Genomic DNA, 20,385 nt, shown 5'->3' with positions numbered 1-20,385 from the left:
TTCCCAGGCGAAGGGCCAGCACGCAGCAGCCTGCCGGGAAAGCAGCAGGCCTGTCAGGTCTGCAAGCGCCAGCCTCCATTTCGCCTCAGTGAAAGCAGACCCGTAGGGACACCTGCGCCACGCGCCGCGGCTCCTCGGGAAGGCAGCTGAGACGCCGCCTCTCCTCAATTCCAGCGAGTCTCGCGTCTCTTCCAGTGGAGATCCTGGTGGCCTCGCTGCCTCCTCCCAACGCCCATCCTCTCTCAGGCTCCCTTTCAAACGCAGTGTTGTTTTAGGCCTCTGTTCCCCAGAGCTGCACAGTCCCAGCATGCAAAACTCCTTCATCCCCTCAAAAACGCTTCAGCTGCCAGCACCACGTGTTTGCCACCAGGACGGAGCGCCTTGCACTCGCCCTGCACCACCTTCACGGGGGATCCCCGTGACGTCCTGATACCCGCAAGCCACGGGGGGTTAATCAAAGCGGTGTGAGCTGCTAGGATAGGGGAATAACCCGGCCTCGCAGACAAGGACTCTGAGACCAGCTCCTGGCCACAAGCCCCCAGATGCCACAAAGCGGCGGTGCACTGCGGTTAGCAGCTTGGGACTGGGGCGGGGGACGCAAAGGGCCCGTTTTGAGGGGTGGGTGAATGGAAGCCAGTTCGTATTTCAGGCCATGGGCTGCCTGATACCACTTGGCATGTCACGGGCGATTTGAAGGGGTCCATTCAGGCAACAATGATTTACATTTTCTTCACGTAAGCACACCAAAGCCTCATGCAGGAGGCATTCTCCTGGAGGAGGCTTCAGAACGGGTCTGACCAAGCAGCCACTGGCGCAGAGCTCCCGCACCTGAAAGCGACCTGCTGAACGTGCACCTCCCAGAAACGCAGCCTTTGGCAGAGAGGCTTAAAAAAAATCTCAGTAGCAATAAACTACATGTTAAATAAATACCAGTAAAGCTTATAACAAAATTACAGACAAGCGATTCAAATTCTCTCAAGAGTCTTTCATACTTCAAGGAAAATATCTCCCAATTATCATAAAAAGCTATCTCCAATTTTCACAGTTCATCTATAATATGCTGATTGAGAATATAAAATGTATGGCTCAGGTATTTTTGTATAATCAGCTGTAACCATATCCTCAAGTGTAATGACAAGCAATTGGAATAGCAAGACATTAGCTATTTAAATTCAGATTGCTTGGTGTTTATACTAGTATTCCCAACAGAGAACGGAAACAAAATATTTGAAACAAGCAAGCATCTTCTCCGTACTATTAATCTTCTCTCATAAAAGAATCTTAGTGCAAAAACAGATTAATCAACAACAGAAAAGAAACAGACAGTGATGCTGCTCTCTACATCATGTTTCCAAGCATAAGCAAAAAGCCAGTGTGTGCAGAAAACACACATTTTGCATCTCAGGAAGAAAAAAGCTCTAACATCACAAAACCAACACGAGTCACTGCACAGCCAGGGAACGTGGATCTGGTCAGCAGCATGGAGAAGACGGCGGCGTGGACGGGAGCTGCGGTCAAAGCCGAGCGCCTCTCCGAAGCGCCCCGCGCAAGCGCCCGTGCCGAGTCTGCTGCCGCCGCGTCCCAGCACGGGGCGGCCAGACCCCCCGGCGGGATCTCAAGCCTTCCCAGGGCCGTGAGCACGGAGACGCAGAGCTGTCTCAATACGCAAAAGCTGACTCTGTATACACCAGCTCTTCTACTCCTGGAGATTATATGGCTGCTTAATACAGAGAAAACAATGTTTTCAGCTCTCCACTACTTGTCATTTATAAATCAGTCCAGAGCCAAAAGATGTGCTAAACTACAAAAAGGTATAACGCATAAGTGAAAATACATCAGTGTAAATTAATCATTGATGTGAAGAGGTTTTACAATTCGGCAGGCCCACAGATGTTGCTGTATCCACACAGCTGCCTTTAATAAGCAAATAATGTCAAAAAGAAAAGAAAAGAGATGTCAAGGAGGCCTATTCCTAAACACAGTGACTTTCCATGTCAGTGCGAATCTCAAGGCAACAAAGTGAATAAGAAAGGGCAACAGAAAGAAAGCCCAAAGCTCTGACATGAGGAGAGACAGGGTACGTTTTTGCAAACAGGCGAGGCGGGGGAGCGACCCAGGCTGCGGAGCCGGCTCAGCCCTTTTGATGGGTTTCGGAGGGGCCGAGCCACTCGAGGACAGAGCTGGGCAGCTGACAGGGTCAAGGCTCCAATTTGCCTCCAAAAATCCCTCTGCTTCAAGAACAGTAAAACCTAGTTTAAAGGCAGAATATACCACGTCTGTTTGAGCATTCATTCCCTTGCTTACATGCTTTATTTTCTTGCTAAAAAGTCATTTTTCATTTGATTTTCTTCATATTTCCAGGTGCTTTTAGTAGAATATCTTTCTGTTTTACCACCCCCTTCTTTCTGTCCCTTTGGGCTGGATTCCCTCTCCTCTCAGAGTCACACAGTATCACCTGAACTCTGGAAGAGGCAACAGTTTTGCTTCTGGAGTAATCACAATAATTACCATAAGAAGTAATCCTGTTTAATCCTGTCCAAAAGTCCAAAGTCTAAGCAGCCTAATAAGTCTTTTAAATGGCAAAAAGGCAACACTCAACCACAGCCAAAATTGATACTTTATGTCAACATATTCAGAAAGAAACTCACCATTTTTCAAAGAGAAATTTTAGAGCAAAAAGTTGGAGGTTATTTGCACTTGTGCACTAGTGAAATGACTTTGTTCCATCTAGTGCTCTCTCTCAAGATGCAAGTCAAGGAAAAGAAAAGAAAAACTACATCATTTTTTCATGAAGGGAAGAGTTTTCCCCCTGGAGCTGAAGCTTCTTCCTACTTCTTTGTGTTTTGTCAGCTGGCGTGGGAGGCGTATTATCCTGGAGTTAGGCACACATTTCCAAAAGGGAAAGAAAACAGACAGCGCAGACAGTTCATCGAGAAAGGAGGAGATACTTAAACTTTTAAATATCTGAGAACCACCAGATAGAAGAATTACTTCCCCCTAGTCCTGCTGAGTGTTTCTATCCCTGTCCCCCCCCCCATCAGCCCCAATTTCATATTTGTTTACTTTGAGCGAACAATTGCCTCAGAAGTCAGCAGGAGTAACTTGAATCTTGAACCTGTGCTTTACTACCTTCCTGAAGTCAGCCCACTGCCGACGAAGGGGGGCGAGGGAGCTTCTTGGACTCTACAGGAAAGAAAATTGGGGAAAAAGGAAAAGAAGAGATGGAATCAACCTATTTTGCCTCTAATATCTCCGACACACTTCATTTGCCCTTCCCGCTGAGGCCACCCTCCGCTCTGTGCCCAGCACCATGTACTTCCATCACTGGCTTGCAAAATCTGGGGACAGGCACACAACAGGCATCTTATAACCATGTAAGTACTAAGGCACACGTACCGCATTTCAGCCACATTTGGACACACAGCTTCTGTGCAACCTGAAGTCTAACAAACTGAACCATCTGTAATGAGTTGCCAGCCTGACCCTTACATACCACTGTATTAATGAACAAAACCCGCAGCACTGTAGCAAGCTGCAGAAAGGCAGAGTAAGACCTATGGAAATTACTTCTCTTTGTTCCCTACATGAGAGCACTAATTCGATAACTCTTTAAAAATGGAAGATAGCTGGCATAATCAGATAAATTATTAGAAGACATATAAATCATTACCACCTAATATGACTGCAACAAGATTCAATGCAATTTACAGATAAATATGACGAATGACTACTGCTTTTTACCGAATTAAAACTGGGAAAAGTTCTAAGACAACAAATGATGTAAGATGACCTTACATTCATTTACAAACTAAAAAGGCAGAAGGAAAGCAGTGGACAGATAAATCTTACTTTTTCAGTTGTTTTCCAGTTTGCCCTGAAAATAAATATTAATCATAAAGTGAAAATTCTTTCTTTTAATTAGCGATTGGGTGGGTGGGGATATGAAGACAATCTAAAGCTGCATAGAAATCCTTAATGCTTTTGGAAAGGAGGTGCCCTGAAATGAGATGGGGATGCAGTCTTACAGAAAGCCCAAATCCAGAAGGCTGTCTGCATAGCTTTCGTTTGCATTCTCCTATGCTGTGTTGGCCTTTACAATGTAATGTTTGCTCACATGGTCACATATATTTTTCCTCACGGAAGACCCACCTCCTTCAGAACGCACCTGCTCTGCTCCCAAAACGGGGCTAGATAGCGAAGACAGTTGTTTGCATGAGTCCTGCTCCAACTCCTACAGGGAACGGAAGAAAATGTGAACAAAATCTGGTGCCGAAGCAGGGAACTGGAGCTCGCAAATGGCTGAGGCTCTCACCAACGCAGGAAGCCAAATGTGGCTTGGGAAAACTGGCTTCCATTCCTATCTTTGCCCCAGAGTTTCTTCATGATGCTATTTAAGATCCTCAAAGCAAGACTTTCACAGACGCCCACTCACCTTCTGGGTGCTTCTAATGTACAAGCCCCGTTTGCTACCGCAGGGCCCCATCTGCGATTTCCAGCGCTCCCACCGGCACCGGCTGCAGGAACGTAACAGCGGATGTTCTGGAATGCAACCTCGCGGCCTCCGCCTCTCTCAGGGATGGCAAGGGGAGGATTTTGGTACAGTTTCCGCAAGCTGCCAGAGAGCTAAGGAGAAGTTAACCACCACTTACAAAGCATTACACCAGTAACTGGAATTAACACCTCAGAAAACTTTTGAGGAAACTGTTAATTCCGTCAAAGAGCACACACTGAACAGCGTGCACAGTCCCACACTGAACAGCAAGGATCCAAAACACCCGTAAGCTGCTTGTTCCTTCCATCCTGCACACCAACCCAGCCTGGTGCACAGCGCGAGCTCCAGGATCTCCATTTCTTTGTTTCTTCTCATCTTTGACATGCCTTCCATTGGAGTTCAGATCTTGGCAGACCTTCTGCAGCGCTAAGCAGGGATCCTACAACAATGCAAGTCACCAGCTCTTCTGCAAATCTCTGGCCATTATTGCCTGCTCAGCTCACCAAACCATTAGTCCTCTGCACTGAAAATCTGAATAGCCTAGAGCACCTTCCTCCTTTTGCTTCAGCTCTGTAGTCAGGAAGAGTAGGGCAAGAGGAGATGATGTAAGAAGAGAGTCTTCTTTGGGGTGTATTATTGCTATTTAGCCCATTCCAGCAGTGTCATCTAGCTGCAACCTCAGCGTCTAATCCAGGTTCAACTCGGATGTTAAGTACATGATTATCTGCCTGAGTAGGTGACAGACCTTCTCATCAGCTCACCTGAGGAACGGATTTCCCCAGGAACTGCAGACTATTGCAAACCCTAACCCCTTGCACTTCAGAATCCCCTTGGATGCAGCCTTCTCTAATGATAAATACACAGAAACGCCTGTACTGGTGCTGCCACACCAAAACCAAGCAAGAAATCCAACGAAAACACTTTGCTAAACCAAAATACTGCTTCTGCTTTCCCTTGAAGGTATCAGGGGAAAATGGAATAATACGAAACAGGTCATGGTCATACTGCTTGCTACAGAAATAAAAGGCACTGCTACAACACGGAATGAGTCCTGTACAAAACTGCACAGACAGGGAATTTCAATAGTTGTCTTAGGGACCATGGACTGCATACGCCTTCCGTATTTATTTTAAGGACACACGTACCCATATCTCCACATGCAACATCCTGTCCACCAAGCAGGAAGATAGGTACTTTTATCTTAAATGAGAAAAAGACGTATTAACCCATCAGCATGGCTTGCTGCCTGTACTGTGGGTAGTAAATTGCGATAATGCACATCTCATTTACTGGAGCCCTGCCATGCTCTTCCCAGACTCCGCCAGCCCTGTTCATATTCAAAGGCTGTAAAAGTAGTATGCCTTTTCTTTTTTCTTCTTCTTCTTTTTTTTTTTTTTTTTTGCATGATCTAATCATGAATTTGCAAACACTTCCAAAAATCTGGCAGTTACCATCACCACCCGGAGCTGAAAGGTTGTCTTTGACTCCGTTGTTTTAGTTTTACAGGATATCTCCAGTTCTTTGACTTTATGCCTTACCTGCTATATCCAGTTAAAATACAGGGAAAGACTACCAAAAAATAAGCACATAATTTCAGACAAAGTTGAAAGCTAAGAGCTGGCAGGGGCTGGAGGAAGGGGGCTGGAAGAGGCAGAGAGAGGAGATAATTGTTTCTTTTCCCCCGGTTGCAGCCCTCCATTTCAAAAGCCCCTCAGTTTCAAAGCAGGGATGCAATCTTTTAAGTGCCTGTGCTGCTGCTTTATCATCCTCTCTCCGTGACTTGTGAAGTTACAGTAATTTTAATGGATCCCAGAGCCCAGTTTTTAATACAAACACTTGTGCTGGGGTCTGGATTTCTGCAGCTGACACGATTCTAGGGAGCAGCTTTCATTTCAAACAAAAGCCAGAAAAACTTTTCTTTCCTGCTGAAGATTTTAAGCAAGCAGGATCCATATTATTGTAGCACAGCAAATGCAAATATCTAAGATGTAGCTATGAACTAGAATTCATAACAGGTTGATTACAGATTAAAGTGATGTGCAGACACCTGCTGAAGGCTCTCTCTCCTGCTATTGCTTCACAGATTACAACATTTATTGGTAGTGGAATTAACTTCACCTTGACAGCTCTTTGGGGAGGAAGGGGTTTATGTACATCTGTAAGCAGAGCCCCTAAATAATCAAGCTGCCAGACTGTGCAGCTTGCCATTATCCTCTGCATCACCAAAGCCCTGGACTACGCATTTCTGAAAGCAGAATTCAAATCACTGTCAATCTGCTGCCATCCCACAAGAACAAAACTGACAGGGAGAGGACAGCAATGGTTTGAGATGCCTTTAATGAAAACTTAAGGCACAGGTACAAACATCTGGGAGCACAGCACATCCCTCATGTGCCTTCCCTGCCAAAGCAGCAGTGGGGAAACACCGAGCTGTACAGGCGCTGGGAGAAGGATCATACCCGAGGACCAAGCCCTTCCCATTTCATGATGCCACACATTAGGAGGGGGACCATGTATGAGGGGCAAGTCTTTCCCATTTCATGATCCCCACAAGCAGGCAGAGCTTGTACTTTCACTCAGAAGCCCCACAAATCATCAGAGACCATGGACCCATTCCCACCTGCCTGCCCTAGGGCTACGGGAGGATTTACAAGAGAGCTCACTGCCACTTGGCTCAGCCTCTTCTCCCTCCAAGGGACAAGCTGCACAACCCCTGCCATCACTACCACTACCTTTGCACCCCACCATAGTTCGCACACAGCAGCCAGATCAATTCCTCTGGTCCCTCTGACAAGGGCCACGGCCACAGACAGTCACAGCAGTTGTGGTTTGACGCAGCGCTGTAAAAGAGGAATCTCAGACAAATACTTGCCCAGACTTTCACATTCCACCTACTGCATAATATTCACCCAGATTTTTTACAGTACTTGCTATTTGCTTCTTTAACAGTGACTGAAAATGAAAAGTCTCTCAGTGCAACTCTAAAACACAGTCCCTATGCATCCTCCTCCTTACTTGCCATTTGCTTACCTAATGTTTTGTTCAGTCTCTGTCTACACGGAGTTTGCATGTCCACCATGCCTTGTGTTCACCAGCCAGCACTCGCTCGCTCACGTGCTCCAGCAGCAAATTGCTCAGGAGACAAGCACAGACAAGACACACTGCTACAACAGCCAGATCAGCAGTAGGCAAGATCAGTGGAAAGGACAGACTCCCATCGCAGTGGAGAAGATTGCCTGGGTAGAAATGTCTGGCCTAACCCACGCTAGTTAGCTGTGGAGAACTTCCATCTTGACATGAGGAGTAGTGGAACAGGAAAAAAGTGTCCTCACAGTCATGGATATAGCAGCATGGCAGTCAAATGTTAGCAGAGCAGGCCACCTCTTGCAAACAATGTGCTTTGCTAACTTCTGGCTCTATTTGAATGTCTTACCTTCTTTCAAGTCCCACAAACAGCAGCGAGGAGCCTGTCTGAATTTCTATGCAGCAAAACCTCACTTTTGAGCAGCATCCTGAAGATTTAATTGAGAAACTAGGTGTTCAGTGAGGTTGTCTCTCATCCTGCCCTCCCATACTGTTACATGGAGATGGAGGATCCTGCCTAGATGAGGGACAGAAGACAACGGTGAAGGACAACAAGCTAGAAAAGGCTCACATCCACTACGTTAACGGAGCCAAGAGTCATGCAGTCAGACAGCTTGAAAACATAAACACCAAATGCATCTTTCCTACAGCTCTGTGCTTGAATGGGGACCAAAAAGGGTAATTCAGACCTGACTCCATGCTATAAACATTCCCAGCACAACTTGCCTTGTTTCGCTTCTGGAAATTCAACATAACATCTCAACAAATAATTCACAGACAGAATGTTTTTAAAATGTGGGTGATTTTCAAGTGTGTGGAATCTTCTCAGAACTTCACAACATCCATATGTCAGATTTTTATATATAGGTGCTCCATACGGCATATGGATTGCATCATTCTTCACAGCTGCTGATAATAGTATAAGAAAAAAAAAATAAAAGCAAGCCTTGTTTTCTTACATCTGAAGTACCAGGGCCATTTTTAAAACATACATCGAGAGCCTATAGCCCAGTTTCATAAACAAGTTATGCTCTTAGGAGTCCAACTCACACAAAGAAATCACATTATGACTTTAGTGCTTCAATCACTTGGGAAGATTTTTAAATTTTGTCCCAAGTCCCAAGGACAAAATCCCTACATCAGGGGGCAGAGATCTGCAGTGCCTTGCTGAAGAGTGAGGGGAGGCAATCCAGGAGCTCCCTGTTTGCTTCAAACAAGAAGCAATTTACCACCAGCAGCAAGTCTCTCATTCTCATCCACTGCCGCAGATCAGCACTTCAGTGGACCCAAGTCAGCACCACCCCTGTTCTCCAGCTCTTCTTTTCTGTCAGGTCTTGGCAGCCATGAGGAAAGGCAAAGCTGGTTCTTACCCCTCCCTCCACTTCCTCACCCTGGGAAGCTGGATTTTCTTTGAGAACCAAGACAAAGATCCCAAACTCTCCTGCATGCCCAGGCATGTTTTTCTAGCTCTGTTTTCTTCCGCATTTCTCCTGACAAATCAGAAACCTGGCACCAGCATCCCTGATTCACTTTACTGTTTTAAGCTCAGAATTACTTTATCAACAAGAATTGAACATGCATAAAGCTTTAAAGCCTGGACAGCATTTTATTTTTATTACCCACCAAAAACATGTTTCTGGTTTGTCAGGCAAGTTTCATTTACACAGGCTCACAGCACTTGCACACAGCTCATTTTATTCTCAGCTTGTCTCCAGAGTGGCTGTAGGAGTACGTCCATATGGTCAGACCTTTTCAGCTAAACTGGAAGTACCAAAACAGAGATGCAATTTTCATGCAGGTACACGAACTGCTTTGCTTTCTGCATGGGGGACCACACAGCATCTCGCTGACTTCACACACGCAAACAAACACGCGACAGCAGCGAGGTCCAGGGCAAACAGCGGCTCTCCCTGCTCCGGTGTAGAAAGCCCTGGGGAGCCGCCGCTGCCCGGCGTCGGCTGTGCAGGGCTCTTCCCTCGGATGCCCCATGCCAGTCGCAGCTCCACGGAGCCACCAAACTGCCCGGGGAAAGCTGTCCCCTTTGCCAGCAATCTAAGATACATGACAGCAAAGCAGAAATACGGAAGCCCTATGATATTCTGTCTCCTGAATCTCAGTAAGTGGGTTTTTAAATTCTGCTGCCTGTCCTGCTCAAGCATCAGGTATTGAGCGGGAGAAGAGGCGGCTCCTCACGACTGCTGCTTCAGCCCCAGCAGCGCTTGCAGTCAAGACGGCCGGTGCCCTGGGTGACCAGCAGCACGCGTTTCCTCTCCCGCCAGAGAGAGCAGAAGGCCATGCTTGGGGCAGAGCTGGGCACTGGATCAGCCACCCCGTCACTGCCAAAGATGCCTACAGCTCCCAGCTTTTTCCTTGGGTCTCCCCAAACCAGCATCAACCAGACTCTCCTGTGAGCAGATAACGGGATCAGGCATAAATAAAGCTAGAAGTTGCCTGAGCTGAAACGGCAGGAACGCGCTGGTCTGACTCAAAGCTGGGGGCTGGATAATACCCACCTGCAGAGCTTCATTTCTCTGAGCCCTCTGTTTGCAGTAAAGGCTTTCCTTTTTTTTTTTCTTTTTCTTTTTAACTTGCTTTTTAAATCACTTCTATATATATACATAAATATATGCGCACATATGCATGTAACAGAAAGCCAATTGAATTTTTCAGGAAAGATTAAAAATGAAAATACCTTAGACTATATACCCATATCACAGCTAAGTTCATCTCCTTGGAACTTGAAGTTCAAAAATTCACAGGAAGGAGTTTGATAAGCAAATTTAATGACTCCGCACAGACATATCCGCCTCCTTTTATACCATTTGTGATTAGATGACAGGCACTCGTTGCTAGACTTTTCATGTACTTGCTCATCTGCATGCACTAGAGAATTACCCATTAAAGACTGCCTTTTCTTCCCGAAGTTCTACCTCTGATAAATGGCCAGCTCCACTGGCTTGACTTAGTGATAGTCCTTGGTCCTGACAGCTCAACTTAATTAGTCTATTTAATTTATTGATCAAGCCCATAGCAAAGGAGCATTCCCCATTAAATAGGATTTTCATCATCCTGAGTTATATGACTAAATGCCTTCTTAAAATCTGAAATTTAGTTAGTAGCTGACATGCTGTCCATCCAAAAAGCCACTCATGAAGAGGAAGAGTTGGAGATTAAAAATGACTCCATGGTTTTAAATAATGACAGGGTCAGGTTAGAATTTGAACTATAGCCTCATTGCCTATTTCACAAAAACTGTATTACAAAGCCATAATAAATCCTTGAAAACTTATTCTGAAGACTGGCTCTACCACTGGATTATTCTCCATTACACTTGTGTTACTCATAGCAAACGAGACAGTTCTATCTGGGCAAACTGTGACAATTATTTCTGCTGGGAAAATGCAGATTATTTAGCACTACCGTACCTCCTGGATGAGTTATTAATATGGATGTAAAACCTTGCAGTTTAAAAAAAACATACAAAGAAGCAAACTATAGGCATAAGCAGATAAATAAAAGAACAGACTAGTCTTTAAAATGAAGAAATCACGTCCAGATCAAAGACAGGAGTTAGTTGTTTTAAAGGATCCAGATAAGTCATTCCTCCGGCTGCCTAAGCCCCAAAGTGTTTGCCTTTCCCTTCATAATCAAATAACCAGAAGCAATTACAAACTGGCAGGAAATTATAAGCCTAAAAAGCCAGTCTGGAAAGCTGATATTCTAGATGTTAGCCTTACTGTGTCTAATACTATAACTCTCTGTACTTTCACGTATGTTTATAAAAAGATGCAAATGAAACTTAACTCTTGCAGTAGAGTCTAGCCACTGGAAGATAATTATAATAAATATTGTTTCTATGCTAATTACTATTTGTGTTCTTTACTATAAAACTAATTTATTCAGGGAAGCATGACTGAACAAGTAGTGACAGCTAGACTGGACAACAGATAAATGGTCTCATCCTAATTACCTATAGTTTAATTTCTAGATATTAAATAGAAACCTTCTTTTTATGGCATGCCAGCGGTATCATTTGGGCATTAATATACTGCATATTTTAAATCCATTGTTTCATTTGCTTGCTAATGTATTTTTAAGCTGGTGGCTAGTAGGATAAAAATATTTTATATACATCTTTACAGGATCTGAAATCACTTAGTTCAGATGTGTCTGGGGGCAGCAGTTTGAGGGAGAGGTGAAATTCGGAGGGTGGCCAACGTGCACATTTTGAGGATGCTTCTCACCAGCACGTTGGGATGCAAACCTTGGTTCGCTACCCAAAGGTGTGTCTACCCCCGCAGAGCTCCTTGCCGGCGGGGCCGACCTTCTCCTGAGCAGCAGTCATTCCTCTCCGGCCCCCAGAGACAGAGTCTGCAGTCAAACTGAGCAGTCTCATCCAGATGGAAAAATCAGATGACAATCTTTTTTTATCCCAGTCTTGAGTCTAACTCTGGCAGGTAGCAGTCTAGGCTAACACATTATTATGCTTAATTCCTCTAGCAGGGTGGAAAACCAACTGTTACTACGTACCCACACTGCTAAAGGGTCCGGAGCGGCCTGGCATTTTCCTCCATCTCCTGGGCCTCAGCTACCCTCCACCTATGGTACGGGCAATGCAATATCGCTTAGTCTGAGCTTCAACGCCCTGCCAGCGCTGCGCTCCCCGCAGAAGGGCTTGCTGGTGCCGCAGCCCTTGGCACAACCCTTTTCACCACACACCACAGAGAAGGTGCTGCCTGACCCAGCTGCGTCGTTTCTGCCCATGAAATGCAGCCGCCACTGGAAAAAATGAAGGGGAAGGATTCTTCAGATGCCTTCAGCCACCTCTCACCTAAACCCTCGGTGCCGAGCCAGCTCCTCCGAGCCCTGCCATCACGGACAGCCTCATCTTCTGCTTGCAGTCCTGCCTGGGCAAGCTGGGAATCACCGCCCCTGCACTCTCCTCTTCTGTGGCAGGGTAAAAATAAATAAATAAATTAATAATATGCCAGTATATTTAAAGCAGGTACTCTTTACAATTTTTCATTTCTGAAAAGCTTCTCCTTTATCTCCTAATTAAAATTCACAATGTTTTCTAGTCTACAGATTCAGATAAACAGAGAGGGGTCTGGAAGCTGTTTGTTGCTTTGCAGTAAGATTTTAACACATCACAAATCACAAACACCCAAAAGTGCATTTGATTGTCTGTGGGGAGTTTCAGCCCTTCAAGGCCACCAAATTATTCCTGACAACAAAGAATAATCTGAAACAAACTTTGAAAGGTCTCCCTCTGATCTCCCTCCCTCTTCCTTGTGCTGGAGGGAGCAAAGGGCGAGATCACACTTCTTTGCAGTATTTCTTTGCCAGTGCAATTGTTTCCATATGGCGGATGGATTCCCAAAGGGCTTCCGAATAGATCTGACATTGTCCAGGAGTCTGGAAGCTGAAACTGCCCATTTTAAAGTAATTACTCATTAAGATAAAGGTAGCATGACTCAATCTGTGGGAAGCAAACATGAACAGAAAAATTGGACATGAGCCTATCCGAATCCATGGGATGCTGCTCTTCTGAAGAGACAAAATTAATTGCTCCCATTTCCGGCAAGGTTTGCTGAAGTAGCTCTGCATGGATGCAGATTATATGCCAGAAAATGCATCCATATTAGCATATGGCTGACGACAGCCATCAAAATACTGCACTGCCCTCTACTTTCCCCACACACATGCTGAAAAAACACGCCCTGCTCCTGCTCTTAGCAAACATTTGTATGTTCCCATGCTTGCTTGCATCAGATACTCCTGCACAGCAAGGCATTTTGCGGGATGAGCCAGGACTCCAGCTCCGAGCACAGCCGGCGAGGCAGCCGCAGCACCGTGGCGGGATGACCCTGCTTCCTGGTGCCAGCTTCAGCACAGCCACATTTATGTTGCTGGGGACAGGGTTGGACAGGATTTTCTTTTGTAAGATGCTCCTTCAATAAACAAACTCACTGAAAATTTGGTGTAAAAATCCAATGCAAGTCCAAGAAACGAAATTAAAAAATAAAAAGCTGAAAGAATCCTAGTGCCAATTCTGCCTCCCTGTGCCAAGGGGCAAAGTCTGAGACACAGATCACGTATCATCACTACATATAGTCATATATGAACACATGAAAAACTTCTTGTATGAAAATCTCCACCCCAGAAAAAGAACAGAAGTGCCATCTTAATACCATTATCTCAAAATCTTCTCATTCATAGTCCAAGCTGCCCAAATTTAGGTGTTTGTGTTAAGCAGTCCCAGATTTGATCCATCTCCAGTTGTCAAAGTAAAATCTGCTTTCTGCTCACAAGCAGCATAAGCAATACTTTTGTACCCAAAAAGCAGTATTTAAAAGCAACTGAGATCTCTGTATAATTTAAGTGTATGCTGCAGTAAAAGTCAAGTACACTTCAGCTATCAGAAATATAGTCAGTGTGTTTCAGTTACTGAAGATACTTTTACAATAGTGTTATGAGCTTTTGGAACTTTTGTTATCCTGAATTCACAGCATCACAGTGTACATAAAATTATTATTTTTAATTAAGATAATAAAACACTCTGAAGCAAGTTTCCAATTTTTCTAATTAAGTGATGCAGAAAAAAAATGCTTAAATGATTCCAGAACTAAATTTGACAATGGTTATGCCATTTAAAAGTTAGAGCTTAGAAACTAGGTTGCACTCCTTAAGAGGCGCTTTAATAATTCAAGACCTTTCAAGGTCACAGAGAAAGCAGCAATACAGTGATTTCTCTTCTCAAAATTTAAGAGCTCTGCTCAGTCCTTTCATATACATATATTCCAAGGGTTACCTTGGGATGTGCAGCACCCAGGGTCAACATGACAAGTCAGTGTATTCAGCCCACTTCTGTGTACCAGCAGTTTGGCTTCAAAGCGTCACTTATTTTAATAATGAATTTGGTGTACCCTTGACAATAGAGCCAGGTAAGCTCTTCTTTCTCAAGAAGCCATTACGTTATCTCCACCACAAATTCAAGTAATGCATTATACAGAAGTAGTCAGGATGACCAGTAATTTTCTCCTTGGCTCTTCCCAAATGAGTATTTAGCATTACTTTTCTCAAGTCTTCCCAAGCTTTCCTTTTCACTGTAAAAGCGTAACTTTGGCTCTGAAGCCTATGGAACAGGCACCATCTTTTTCAATCTACCTAGCTGTCATTTGGTATAGGAGGGACCTGACCTCTAACTGAAGCCTGTTAAGAGCTACTCCAAAAGAAAACACTAATAGTATTTATTGACTGTAGTAAACAGAACTAACTCCCAATTAACTGCCACGAAGGGCCAGCTTCAGGTTGAGATGTGGTGGACTGAGTACTTGCATGGGAGCACTCAATTCTTAAGCAATCAATGAGACCATTACAAAAGTCATTTAGAACGAGTATGAAAACTTCAGACTACTGCAGAGCAAACAACTGCATTACTAAGTGTGAGCACGAAAAATAGTTCCTAGAACTTAACGGAGAGATACAGAACAAAATACTGCCCCTTATAATACTAGGCTAAATGCACAGGTGGGCTACAGAGTATAAACTTCATGTTTTGACACTTCCACACTGCCACATGTTGGACCAAGAAGGGAAGTGGAGAAAGGCTTATCTTGCCGCTGGTTGCAACGCCTACTTGAGCACTGGTGCTTTGGGGAAACCTCCCTCCTTTCCGTGCTAGCGCACGTTGGCTGAGCCCCTCTAGAAAAGGATCCCTTCCAAAAGAGCTTCTCGGAGTCCAAATGTTCAAGCTGACATCCATGCAACTAAACCCATCATTCAACTGGGTATGGAAACTAGACTGGAAAACGTGTTGGCATGCCCAAATGCAAGTTCATATTCAAATTCAGATGCATACTGATGACAAACACACAACCTGGCTCAAGAAGGGAGCTCACGCTCCTTCCTAGTGGTTCTCTATGTAGCTGGATGCTCCGTTCTGCCTCCGGAGAGCTAAAAGCCAGGCCCTCCTCTACCTGAGGGTACCAAAAGGCCACTACTCCTACACAGGGAGAACGAGTAGAAAGCAATACCACCAAGTATATGAAATCAGTGAAAATACAATAGGCCCAAATCCAGCCACTCTCTCTGTCTTGTCTTTCATCGTTCAACTAAGAAGAGTGCCTGAGAGCTCTCTGTTAGTTAAGTCGGTGTCTTTTTACATTTTTTTAAATGTAATGTCGGGTAGGTTTGTTTTTGCACTGATCTGTCAGCGTGTTGTGCATAAAATCACAATTCAAATCTCAAACTATCAGCCTCTTTCTGCCAAGCAACGGATAGCGAACGCTTAAAAAAGTCTAGTGGCATTCCAGAGAGCTAGAGGATAATGAATCACAATCTGGGCAAACTGCAGCTTTCGCTTCTCTTCCCCCACTTCCCTCCTTCTCCTCCCACCCTCCCTCGCTTGCTCGGAGGAGGAGGTTAGGTGACAGGGTTCAAGAAAAGAGATTTTTCATTTCTGAGCTTTAGCAAAGTGTTCTCAAGCACAAGCAAAACCTCATTTTCACTTTGCACGTTACATGGTGCTTTGCCATTAATTTGGACAAGATGTCAAAAGAATAGAAAACAAGCGGCGACACCCTCCCCCAAGCTACTTGCTGCTGTTAGATTGAAACGGCCAGGTTAATAAAGAGGCTAATAAAATGTTTGCTGTGTTTCCCTTCACTGTGTAAATCAAACTTTCTGGTATTTAAGGAAAAGTACTACATTTTTAAAGAATTACACTGAACCATGTATTTTAGTTTTAGCCTCATTTTTAATTACTTCTTCACACTCATTTTTAAAAGGTCTTTTTCAATCTAGGAGTCCTCTCCAATGCTTGGGACCATATGCTGGGAGGTAGACGTAACAAAACAAACCCACAATAACTACACCTTGAAAAAGCAAGTAATACCTTGCATATTCAGGTGGCCTCTAGAAGAACAGAGGAAAACGAATGCAACGGCAGCTGTTTGTCACATTTCTAAGGCACTGAAGAAAGTTTCCCAAATACTGAGACAAAGCAGACAAGACTGCAATCTGAGCAAAAAGCAAATCAGGGGAGCGTGGCAACCGCCCAGGTACCCAGAGCAGAAACTTCCTTGTCGCTCTGTCCTGGCAGTTATTTTTACAGCAGCTGTGAACACCACCAGTGCATCCACGCTACAAAGAAGGCAGGCAATGTCCTCCACAGGACTGCAAACCGCAGCCTCTCCTGCGCCTCGCCGCAGCCCTTAGCTTCACGCCGGCAGCAGCCCTCAACAGGGACAAAATTCCTAACGGTCTCAGCACGGTCCCTCCCCGCAGCCGGGCTGGCCTCGGCCCCCGTCTGCCTCCGTGGCGCCGGGTGGAAGCCGCGGGAAGGCCCGGACCCCTGCTGGGCTGCATCCCCTGGAGCAACGGATGTCTTCCCACTTAGGTCAACGAGTTTCAAATCCAGCCCGGTATTTCCGTCTTTTTGACCTTGCCAGAGCAATAAATAATTCATCTAGACCCTGAGATGGGGACATCTTTGTCTTTTGAAGTCTCTGCACAGTTGTATTCAGCTCTTAGAGCCCAGTTAGGAAAAAAATCCTTAATTAGGACTGAATATAAACATAAGCTTATCAGTCAAATGCTGTCCTAAAAAGGGGACTCCTAATCAGATGCTTACGGGATCCTTTCATCCCAGTTTCACAAGACTGAAGCAACACGGTTGAGCGTGATGACAGACACAACCGAAGTGTCCCAAAAGCCTGGGAAACTGCTGTGCCACATGCGACGCGAGCAGGCAGGTCTCCCCCGGCATCCCAAACGGCTTCTGCCCTGCTGAAGAAGGGACCTCGAAGAAGCGGCTGGAGGCCCCCTTGCAGCAGGGACCTCCCCGAGAGGCACGCGCAGGCGAGCGCCGCACGGCAGCCCCAAGGCAGCAGGCCCCTTCCCTTCACGGAGTAAACACCTCACCCGCGCTGCCTCCGCTTCACAGACAGCGCAGAAAATGCTCGTGCAGGGAAAACGGGAGCGCTAAGCCCCGGCTACGAGAGGCTCGCCAGGCCGCGCTGCGAACGGGCAAGCTGGCACGAGGCCGTGGGCCCGAGGGCGCGTCAGAGCAGCCGCAGCCTGTCCGCAGGGGCCCCCACCGCTGCTGCGCACGGCCGGCTCCCGGGCTGGCTTGGCAGTGATTTTGCAAGAGCAACCCAAGGAAATGACAGAGGACAGGCTGCCATCGCCGCAGGAAGGACGGAAACAATTTATATATTTTTTCTCCTTTTGAATCACCAAGTTCACCTGTGGCGCGAGGGCCCCAGGCTGGACAGAGCACCCTGAAGCACCAGCTCATGCAGGCGTCGAGGGAGAGGGAGAGAACAGCCGAAAAGCGGCCGCGCGGGGCGGCTGCACTGGGCAGGCGGGCTGGCCGGGGGAAGCGGGCTGCCGGCCCCTTGCCGGCGCAGCCTGTGCCAGCACGTACACCGCCACGCACGCTCGTTGGGGAGCACCACAGAAAGGGCCCAGCCCACAGGCACTTCCATGAAAAAACAAATTCTGGCACATGGAGAAGAGCCTTTTATCATACAGCTGTCCCTTGCAAGCATGCTGATAATTCTGCTAGCCCCAGACCAGCTAGCACCAAAATACAAAAGCTCACCTTTCCCTGAGCACTCGCCTATCACGCGGCCAGGGCCCCCGCTCGGAGTCCTCCTCCCACCCTGCCTGTGCTGCTCGCGATGCTGCTCGGTCTCCTGATGCTGATGAAAACAATCTGTATATTAATTAAAGTAACCTTACGATAACCAGGGTCCTGATGCCTGTGTTCAAGTCAGGGGAGTTACAGTGGGGATAAAAACCACTTGGCATTCTGCAATTATCCAAGCACCTAACTGCAACAAGCAGTCAGCAAAACCTCCCCAGCAGCCAGCTGGGAACCCGACACTCCCGACCCTGCTCTAAGCACCGCAAGAGTTTGGCAGCATGGAAAAGCCGCCTGGTAGCAGTATGCAGAGCTCCCTATAGCCTTTCACCCAGCTCACAACAGTATGAAATGGAGCATCCACTAAAATAAATAAATAAATAAATGCACCAAAAGACACCAGAAGTCGTCCCTCTCCTCCCCCTGGGTGCACTGAAGGGCGACCCACACCCCAGTCCACAGCCCTGGCAGCAACGCTCGCCCGGGGATTTGTCCATCGCCTGCCAGGAGAGCGGGACACAGCTCCCAGCTCGCTGTTGCTAATACGAAGCAGAGAAATCTCTTCTCGTGTAAGCTGAGGTGTGCGTTTTGTTTCATAATTAATAATTCATACAATCGTGAGCTCTGATTCAAGGTTGCTTCTCAGCAATCATCAAGGGCCATGGCAGGTGTGGGAAGACCCAGGCCTAGAGTGGTTTGCATCACCACAGACCACCGCGACGGACGCCGCATTCATTTCGGCAGATGGGAATCCACGGCCTGCCCGAACTGAGCCTACTGGGCTGATCCACCACGCTGCAGGCCGGTGGGAGACTCTTGACGTTATCTGTAAGCCTGGATTTGGGTCTCCCACACCTCCGACTTGGGAAGAAAAAAGTGAGTAAGAAATGAGATGGCAGAGTGCAAGGATATGGGAAAGGGGAGTGCTGAGGCAATTAAAGCAGAGAAATAAATTCTGTAAGAAATTAGAAGGGAGGAAGAAAAGAAAAAAAGGTTAATGCTGGTAATTTTATTTCAAATGTAGAGGTCAAAAATGTTTTCTTCTACCTTCTCTTTCTAAATGTTTTCTACTTCTTCTTTCTAATGTTTTCTTCTTTTTTCTATTTCTACCACTTCAAAAAACATCAAATTCTGTTGAACTTTATGATGAATCAAACAAGCAGTTAACAACGGCTGAATCAGTTTGGGAGGGAAACACAACTAACCTAAGCATTCTTGCAATAATAAATTACTGTGATAGGTTCAAGTTTTCTGTCAGCTGGTTCCTTAAAATGAATAAATTGCACGCACAGATACTCAGAGGAAAAAGTGAATTCTTAACCTTCTGCAAATTGAAGTTTCTAAATGGAAATTGTTTTTACTACTTATATAGACACAAAAAAGGGAGATGACAAAAATGTCAAGGGAGCCAAATTAACCTTTTTTGATCAATGACTATTTTATAGGGATAGGCACATTTTTGAAGTTGTGAAGTTTCTGATGTACACAAGCCACCAAGGTTGGAATCAATGAAAAGTGAAAATGAAGTGTTTGCATAGACTGAAATTTGACAGCAAAACTATGCATTATTCATACAGAGATCTGTCCATAGTGACTGGAAGGCAGATTGAAAAGTCTGAAGGTTTAGACCCAGCTGAAAATTTAAGACAAATCATATTATTAAAATGAGCTTTGATTTGCAGAATACAGAAATCCAGTTTCTCTCAGCTATAGATGAATTTCTAATATGTGCATTGCTATATCCCAGTGTATATACAAATAACAAAAAACCTCTTCTTAGAATAAGATAGATATAGGTTCTTGAGAAGAAAAGCCAGACTTTACAGGAAAAACAACAAATTAGGCTCCATAAACAATTAAGATGGTAAATATTACATCATCCACCTTGTAAACAAGGTACCTTCGTAGATTTTCATAAACAGCTGTTTCAAACAGATAGACTCTTACTTAGCAAAGTATTTAGGATGCTGCAAGGGGCTAGAACATTTTTCCCAGTGGGGCTCTCTGTACCTCTGGGACACGAGCAGACTTCTAGGATAGGATTTCCTAAAGACACTGAGGCATCGGTCTTGTGTTTCTCCCAGTGGTGAAGGTCCCCTGATTTAAAGGGGGCAAATTGCCCAACCGTGGCTTGGTCTCAGTTAGCAAGCAGTACCAGGCA

The 20,385-nt window shown here is 45.6% G+C and overlaps 1 protein-coding gene across 5 annotated transcripts in view; it reads right to left on the bottom strand.

Moving 5' to 3' along the window:
- IL1RAPL2 (interleukin 1 receptor accessory protein like 2) overlaps positions 1-20,385 on the bottom strand; it is a 401,853-nt gene that overhangs the window by 295,813 nt on the left and 85,655 nt on the right. The window contains exon 2 of one of the 5 annotated variants that reach the window (XM_064518226.1): positions 12,408-12,523. The exons of the other annotated variants lie outside the window; for them this stretch is intronic. The gene's annotated coding sequence lies outside the window, so the exon portion shown is untranslated. The remainder of the gene's footprint in view (positions 1-12,407; positions 12,524-20,385) is intronic. 5 annotated transcript variants of the gene reach the window in all.

Source organism: Dromaius novaehollandiae, chromosome 11 (genome assembly GCF_036370855.1).
Source record: "Dromaius novaehollandiae isolate bDroNov1 chromosome 11, bDroNov1.hap1, whole genome shotgun sequence".
In the NCBI taxonomy this organism is placed as follows: Eukaryota; Metazoa; Chordata; class Aves; order Casuariiformes; family Dromaiidae; genus Dromaius; species Dromaius novaehollandiae.
This window is presented reverse-complemented; position numbering and strand designations above follow the sequence as displayed.